The 9,140-nt window shown below is 45.2% G+C and overlaps 1 long non-coding RNA gene across 1 annotated transcript; it reads left to right on the plus strand.

The window, feature by feature from the left end:
* Positions 1 to 3,690: 3,690 nt before the first annotated feature.
* Positions 3,691 to 8,516, plus strand: LOC119130473. The gene is made up of 3 exons (XR_005099433.1): positions 3,691 to 3,726; positions 5,133 to 5,135; positions 8,365 to 8,516. It is a non-coding gene; the product is annotated as an uncharacterized LOC119130473 (long non-coding RNA).
* The last annotated feature ends 624 nt before the right edge of the window (positions 8,517 to 9,140 follow it).

A 9,140-nucleotide genomic window follows, 5' to 3' on the forward strand; every position in this document is an offset into this window, starting at 1 on the left:
AGCCTGTCATACCATCTATAATTGTCCGATTTACAAACAGGAAAAGTAAGATAAATCTGCTCAAACAAGGTAGAAAACTAAAAGGCACGAACGTGTACATTAATGAACACCTCACCAAGAAAAATGGTGAAATAGCTAAGAAAGCAAGAGCTCTTAAGAAAAACTCCTGAAGGATCCTGAACTCTCTCCCCCCTTCTGCGTAGCGTCCTGTACTTTTGCGCTATATTCTGACTGTCTGCTGTATGCACGCTTACTCCATTTTTGCTCCTCTTGTTTATTGTGTTATTTGTTTATTTATTATTTATTCATCACTCTTATTTATTCATTGTTTGTGCCTTCTTGTTTTTATTTTTTTTGTGTTGTCTACTTGTATGTATATTGTGTACTATGTCTTGTCACCGTGGGATAATGGGAACGTAATTTCGATTTCTTTGTGTCTTGGCATGTGAAGAAATTGACAATAAAGCGGACTTTGACTTTGACTTTGATATATAGTATATATATATATATATTTTTTTTTCTCTTTAATATATTGACTATGGTCAAATTTTTGACAGAATCAAACAGAAACATGTAGTTACATGGGGTAGAGTCAGATAAGCTTAGGCTTCCTTCTACTCCCTTTTGAACAAATATGATTTTACGATAAAGGGAAAATTATAATGCAATATCATTTTTTTTCTTTCTTTTTATGTTCTATTGTACTATGGAGTTATCGTTTTTCTGTATTTTTACTTTTTTCTTGTATTTCTTTAATGTTCGAAATAAACAAACAAACAAAAATTTTGTTAGGGTTGATAGATTAGTTTGATTCTATGCTTATGCTGGAATGTAACCTGTAATAATTAACCAAACGTGTCCTGTCTTAACAAAAGTAGTAGAACAAAGTGCTAAGATCTTTTGAACTGATTGACCAGCGGCAGAGGAAGCAATCAAAGTTGTTCTGTATACACAACGTCGTGAAACACCCCTGCTATGCTTTGACCAGAGGCCAGGGGCTTCAACCCCATCCTGTCCACTCTCACCTCCACTCTCACCCTCACTCTCAACCCCACCCTGTTTCTCTCAATAAAAATGCTCTTGCAAGAGGCCTGAGTCAGACCTCTTTCGATCATCGCTGTATGCACAGCGACGAATGACTCTCCACTTGCAAGTGCTTAAAAAGGGCATACTGTCCCCCGTGTGGTTCTTGCAAAAATAAGTTAGTGAGAGTGAGCACCACTCTAACATTTTGGTGATGTGACCCGGATCCAACATACCCGCCTTCTGGCCGACGGAGGACGACACGCTGTACACCGTCGACAGGCCAGCGTCCATTAGCCGGACCTGGTAAAGAAAGACCTGGGAAGGAAATTCTTCGCTGGGCCAGCCTTCGTCTGACAGAGGCGGATTGACGGGATCCGGCAGTGCAACGAACCAGGGCACAAGTAAGTTAAAGCCCTAAAGTTGTGTGATTGTGCTGTTGTGACATGCATAAAAGCAAAAGTGCACAGGGAAAAGTACAAGTAAATCGGCAGGACAGAAGATCTTAAGTCTTGTGGAAGGAGGGGGTGTTGTAGAGTCCCCCTACGGATGAAGTGGCTCTTCTGGAGCAGTGGTCCTCAAACTTTTTTAAAATCTCACGTACCCCCTAGAGTACCTCCGTGTACCCCCATTTGACAACCACTGTTCTAAAGAGTACTACTTCGCGTTGGCAGGGCTGGGTAACAGAACTTTAGTTCCCAGGGAAGGAGGGGGTGTTGTAGAGTCCCTCCTCTGGATGAAGCAGCTCTTTTTTTAAAAAAAAAGAGGACTTCGCGTAGGCAGGGATAAGAAACTTGTGTTTGTGACTGGTAAATTGACTACAAAGATAATTAGTTGAAAGGTCAATTTAAACCTGCATTGAGGATTCTCAAAGAAAGACAAATTTTGAAAAAATTGTATAAACATAAAATACCAAATTAAGATGGGAAACAAAAACGGTAAATCTCTAGCTCCTGAAGGAGATGAGAAGTACATGGCGAGTAGATTTCTTAAATGTATGCGATACATGCCGAAGTGGAAGAAAAGGTATGGAGTAGAAGGGAAGTTGAAAGTTGAAATGTGGAAGATAGTGGTTGAAGTTTTGGAGGAGAGTGTGGGTAGGAAGACAAAGGGACTGTGTTAGAATAATTTGTTTTGCAGAAGCGCTGGTCGGCCTGAACCGGAGGTCTCATATCTTTGCTCAAGCCAACATATCTGTCTAGCTTTAGGGAGTTCTTATACTCCATTCCTTTTCTTATCTGTGAGAGGCCCTCACTAGTTATGAACAGAACACCTTTGTTCTTTGTTTAGTTCAAGAGAAGTTCTTTCTCTTTTATACCTTGTAGTTTCTATTCATGAATTGTTGTTGACCGGGACAGTTTTTAAGTTATCCCATATTTATTCAATGTTTGTTTAAGTAGACTTCATGCAAGTTATCTCACATCTACTTAACGTTTGTTGGAGTGTATACACGAGAAGTATCTGATTATTTACTCATTATTATTATTGTGTGAAACGTAGCAAGAAAGTCTAGAGCAGCGGTGGCCAACCCGCGGCTCGCGAGCCGCATGCGGCTCTTTGGCTAGTTTCATGCGGCTCTTTCACGTTCATATCAACGTTTGTGTTTATTTTTCGTGCGTATTTGCTTCGCTTGAGTTCAATATGGTATTTTGGTCAAACGCGCGTGAGGTGAAATCCCGCAATGGAGGAGGGACAAACAGAGCGATTGGTTTTGCTGGCTTTTTAATGAATGGCGACTGTGACTACGGGGGCCCATTAGGTCCAGAAAAGCTGACAAGACGCTTGCCAAAATGGCAAGGAAAAAACACACAGCTAAACGAATATATGACGATGAACACAGGACGTTTTTAACAGAGTTAAAGTTGTTTTTTGTTGAACGCTATGGCAAGCCATTCTGCCTGATATGTCGGACGTCATTGGCGCATTTAGAAGCTTCAAATGGTCAGCGCCACTTCAGCTCACTTCATGCCAATATCGATAAGGACTTTGCAAAAAGGACTGAATTTCGCAAGCACAAGTTTGGAGACTTTGAAAAGTCAGGCAGAAAAATAGGTACAGTTTTTCAAAAAAATTACGAAGCACTCAGAGACTGTCACACTTGCATTGTTTCAACTGGCTTGGAACATTGCACGGGCTAAAAAGCCATACAATGAAGTGGAGTTCGTTAAAATATGCCTCAGTGACGTTATTGAAATCTTGTCTCCTGAAAACGACGAACTCAAACGAATGGTCTGTCCCGCCACACATAGTAAGTGAAAAAACTTATGTTTTTGTTTGTGGAATTTGTTGAACTGAGAGTTTGTCTGTGTGAGACAATGCACACAATGTTCATTGTTGAAAATGTGGTCTTTGGTCTGTGGTTTTAGTACTGTAGGAGTCAATTTGTCATTATCATGTTGGTGCGTGACATAATAATGTCACACAATAAATTTGGCTGAGCAGAGGGGTGTGTGTGTGTGTGTGTGTGTGTGTGTGTGTGTGTGTGTGTGTGTGTGTGTGTGTGTGTGTGTGCGTGCGCGTGTGCGCGTGCGCGTGCGCGCGCGTGCGTGTTTGTGTGCGTGTGTGTGTGGGGGGGGTGTTCATGTGTGCTCATGTGTATGATGTGGCTCTTTGCGATGACACAGTAAAAAATGTGTCTCTTAGTCTCTGACTGGTTGGCCACCCCTGGTCTAGAGCATTGTTTTACAGGGACACGGCATCCAGGTTTGGAGATCGCAGCCGAGAACGAGGCTGCCAACCACCTAAGAACAGACTCTGTCACTGATTATGAGGACAAAGGTGGAGCTACAGTACCAGTTGTGATATGTGGAAGCAAACAGTGTGTGAAGTAGCTGTTGGTAGGGCATGCGCTTGTGCGCTTCCCTGACTAGTTAACATTTGTTTGAATGAAAAGGAGGAGGGGGAATTGGCTGGGCTTCCTGAAAAACTGTGGACAAAGGGCCCATCTGATGTGGGACTTTTAGCGTCCATTCCCCGAGTACAGATCAAACCAAGATCAGAGTGGCGTCCAAGAGTTAAGCAATATCCTTTAAAACAGGAGGCAATAAATGGGATTGCCCCTGTTATAAAGGATCTTTTGTCAGGAGGAATCATTATGAAGTGCTCGGATTCTCCTTGTAACACTCCTGTTTTTCCAGTTCAAAAAGCCAATAAACTTGATTGGCGAATGATACAAGATCTACGAGCAGTGAATGATGCGGTGCAGACAAGAGCACCTAATGTGCCTTCTTCTTTCTTCTTTCGTGTAACGTCAGATGTCCAACTCGGTGTCGCGTAGCCATGCCCGCGTCTCTGGTCCTAGGTCGAAGAGGCTGGCTTCCGAGGGTGGTCCATATAAGGGGCAGATGTTGATTATATGGTCGGCGGTCTGCTCAGGGTCACCACACTCGCATGCCGCACTGTCCGCCAAGCCCCACGTCTTCATTGATGACCCAAAGCGACCGACCCCAGTCCGTAGGCGGTTCAGCGTGGTCCATTGCCGGCGTGGTAGGTCGTCTCCTCCGATGACGCCATCTCCTGGGTCCCAAATGTAGCGGTGGACTCGGGAGGGTCCGGCCGACTCCCACTCCTGCTTCCAAGCTGCTGCCAACCATGCATCTCTGGAGATGTCCTCAGAGGTGGAGTTGAGCATCTCTTGTGCTGCCTTGTTGTAGGGGTGGCGGGACTTGAGTCTGCTTGGAGGTGCTGGTGTTATTGTGGTGTTGTGCAAGATGTGACCTAATGTGCCTGACCCACACACACTTCTGAACACTTTGAAACGTAACCAGAGGTTTTTCACAGTAATTGATCTTAGCAATGCATTTTTCTCAGTGCCAATTCACCCAGACTCACAGTTTTGGTTTGCGTTTACCTTTAAAGGACAAAGTTATACGTACACCAGATTGCCACAGGGATTTGCTGATAGTCCAACTATTTTCATTCAAGCTATCATGGCCTGTTTGGCTGATTTTCAGATGTCAAACAAAAGCCAACTTCTAGTTTATGTAGATGATCTCCTGATAGCCTCTGAAACTGAAGCTGCTTCCAAGGAAGACGCCGTAGCATTGTTACACTATCTCTGCAAAACAGGGAATAAAGTAAGCAAGAACAAACTACAATGGGTCAGACAGGAAGTGAACTATTTAGGTCACACGTTGACAGGTTCTGGAAGACAGATACAGAAAACCAGAAAACAAATCATTGCAGATGCACCGAAACCATCCATCCATCCATCCATCCATCCATTTTCTGAACCGCTTAGTCCCCACGGGGGTCGCGGGAGTGCTGGAGCCTATCCCAGCCGTCAACGGGCAGTAGGCGGGGGACACCCTGAACCGGTTGCCAGCCGATTGCAGGGCACACAGAGACAAACAACCATTTGCACTCACACTCACACCTAGGGACAATTTGGAGTCTTCAATCGGCCTACCAAGCATGTTTTTGGGATGTGGGAGGAAACCGGAGTGCCCGGAGAAAACCCACGCGGGCCCGGGGAGAACATGCAAACTCCACACAGGGAGGGCCGGAGGTGGAATCGAACCCGCACCCTCCTAACTGTGAGGCGGACGTGCTACCCAGTGCTCCACCGAGCCGCCTGCACCGAAACCAGAGACAAAAAAACAAATGATGTCATTTTTGGGGCTCTGCAATTACTGCAGAGCATGGATCCCACATTATGCAGAAAAGACGCAACCGCTACTGAATATTGTGCATGGAGTCCCCATGGCAATGACAGAAAAAATAATATGGACACCAGTAGCGGATGATGCTTTTGTAGTACTGAAACAGGCTCTGATGGAAACTACAACTCTTATCTTGCCAGACTACAATAAAACCTTTGTGCAAACAGCAGACTGCAGGAATGGTTTTATGACCTCAGTGTTGCTGCAGTGTCATGGCAGTAAACTAAGACCAATTGCATTTTATTCAAAAAAATTGGATCCAGTGGCTCAATCCTTGCCAGACTGCGTCCAAGCAGTATGCGCAGCAGCGCTTACAGTGAGACAATCCGCAGATGTGGTCCTCTTTCACAAAATGGAGCTGCTAGTTCCACATGCTGTAGATGTGTTGCTACTGCAAAGCAAAATGAACTTTTTGTCACCTGCCAGACACCTATCCTACACTGCTACACTTCTGTCGCAACTGCACATTGTGATAAAGAGGTGCACAGTCCTTAACCCAGCAACATTGATCCCGTTGCCAGGGGATGGAACCCCACATAACTGTTTAGATGCTACAGAACATCTACAGCTGCCCAGACAAGATTTAGGTGACACACCGCTTGACAAGGGGGAAAAGTGGTTCGTGGATGGATCATGTTCAAAGGATCCTAAAGGAAACAATCAAAGTGGTTATGCAATTGTGAAATTGCCAAACCAGATTGTTGAAGCAGAGAAGCTTCCATACAACAGGTCAGCGCAGGCTGCTGAGCTAATTGCACTAACAAGAACTTGTCAATTGGCAGAAGATAAAGAAGTAACTGTATACACAGACAGTCAGTATGCGTTTTCTACTCTGTTCTATTTTGCAAAACAATGGGAGCGCAGAGGGATGACAACATCAACCGGTAAGCCGGTTACCTATGCCTGCTTGTTAAAAGACTTGTTGCAGGCCATCCTTTTACCTGATAAACTAGCTGTGTGTAAATGTGCTGCTCACACCACAGGCACAGATGAAGTCTCAAGTGGAAACAGATTAGCAGACAAAATTGCTAAAGAAGCAGCAGCAGGGAAACATGGCCATGATTTTTTTTTAATAGATTCAGAGGACATGCAGCTCAGATAAAACTATATTGACAGACATGCAAAGCAATGCTCCAATGGTGGAAAAACGAATGTGGACAACAAAAGGTGCAATATGGATGCAGATAATATCCATCGCATCAATGACAAACCTATTTTACCAAAATCACTTTTTAAGGCAGCAGCAATTGCGACACATGGGCCTTGCCATGTGTCGACAGGAGGGATGAGGTCCATCATACATCAACAATTCACTACCTTTGGTTTAGATGCTTACTTGAAAAATGTTTGTAAAGCATGTCCTGTTTGTGTGAAACATAATCCACAAGGAAACATGAGACCTAAGAGAGGCTCATTTCCAAAACCGTCTTACCCATTTCAAATCATGCATATGGATTTTATTGAACTCACACAAAGTGGACCTCACAAATACTGCCTAGTGATGATTGATGCATTTTCCAAATGGGTGGAAATAGTTCCATCTAAACGTGCAGATGCCTTAACAGTGGCAAAACCCATCTGCAAAGCCATCATACCGGTTCATGGCATCCCCCAAATCATTTACAGTGACAATGGTCCACACTTTGTGAACCGAGTTGTACAGAACGTGGCTGTACACCTTGGGATAACGTTAAAAAACCACTGCGCTTGCACCCTCAAAGTGCTGGGTTGGTTGAACACACGAACGCCACTATCAAAAGCAGGTTGAAAAAAATGCATGGAAACAACAGGCAGATCTTGGCCAGAGTGTCTAGACTTAGTGAGGCTCTATATGAGAATCACTCCCACTTCAGAAGGGTTAACACCTTTTGAAATCATCCACGGGAGACCATATACCTGTGTTCCCTGCAGATTTACAAAAGGCAGATGAAGAACAGTCCTTGGCAGATAACATGATCAGAACGCTCAGACAGACAGATGTGTCAAATGCAAATTTACTGCCGCCTGATCTTTCATCCTCACAGGTCGACAACCCCATCAAGCCAGGAGACTGGGTCTACATCAAAGTCATCAAAAGAAAGAACTGGGCCAGTCCACGGTGGGAGGGACCATTCCAAGTCTTGCTGACTACCCCCATCGCAGTGAAAATTGCTGAACGGCCCAGCTGGATTCACCTCAGCCACTGCAAGCTGCAGGGAGTGCTGGACCCCTCATTTCGGAGTGGTGGGGAAGTCTGACTACAAAGGGGCCTCATCGTTTTGGGTGGGGCGTCTCAATGTTTGTGAAGCGAACAACGATCCCCACTCCGCTAGGCGAGGGTATGTCTCGGTGTCCCTGTCATCCTAGTAGCAACGGGGCTCCTCATGCCAGGTGGATATTCTGCTGCGTTGTGGTTGGAGCGTGCTATGGTCTATGGACTCATCTGAACAGACCAAATGACAATGTTTACCGTGGAAAAAGATGGTCACATGATGAGAACTTTGAGGACTGGTCATGGGACCCCAGAAACCCATACAAAACCAACACTTGGTACCGGTACGTTAAGTCCACTGTGAGATCACACACACAGGAGGGTTGCTATGTGTGTTCCAAACTTCCCCCTTCCTCCACACAAGTTCACCTGGAGGCCAGAGCAATGACTGTCACTGAAGCAAAATGCATGGCCTCTACACGGGTGGAGTTGGATATCAACACCGTGCTGTCACAGTCAGTGATGCCAACCCTTTCCGCCCTGGACTTGCAGAAGGTACCTGTGATCAGCTCTTCTGGACAAATCTCAATGTGACTGTTAAAGGACGAACATTGCCGCAGGTGGCCTACACAGAGAGGCCACCTGGAGTGAACTACACGTGTTACATCCAAGGAAATGAGACCCACAAATGCATTGACGGCAACTGCTCTTCAGGAGGAAACTGGATGAGAGCTTTGGACATCACCACTGAGTGTCAGGATAAGAGAGCCATTTCAAGTGGTGAGGGCTCTCCGACCAACATGGCTGCACCATCAAACGGACCATACTTCATACAGAATGGCTGGTGGCTTAATGGTCACAAGGTTTATCCAATGCTGCCCGCGAACTGGACAGGGGTGTGTGCACCTGTGTGGGTGACCGACCACACCTACAGGATACAACATCATCAGCTGACGACAGCACACAACTCTTCTGGATGTCGACGCAGAGCTGTTGCAACCTTTGAACCACATGATCCCGTCTGGGGCACGAATGTCCCTGACAGCCATAAAGTGTGGTCCGTCGGTGACAAAATCGTTCATGCACTTTTTCCTTGGATCGGAGATGGAAAACAATCACTGTTCATCGAGACACTGAACTATCGTTTTCAATCTCTTGTGAATCTCACTGCAAGTCAACGATGGACAAAATAGAAAGATTCAGGCTATTAGACTGATGGTCTTGCAAAACAGGATGGTTCTGGACTTGATGACTGCAGCACAAGG

The sequence above is a fragment of the Syngnathus acus genome, chromosome 11 (genome assembly GCF_901709675.1).
Source record: "Syngnathus acus chromosome 11, fSynAcu1.2, whole genome shotgun sequence".
In the NCBI taxonomy this organism is placed as follows: domain Eukaryota; kingdom Metazoa; phylum Chordata; class Actinopteri; order Syngnathiformes; family Syngnathidae; genus Syngnathus; species Syngnathus acus.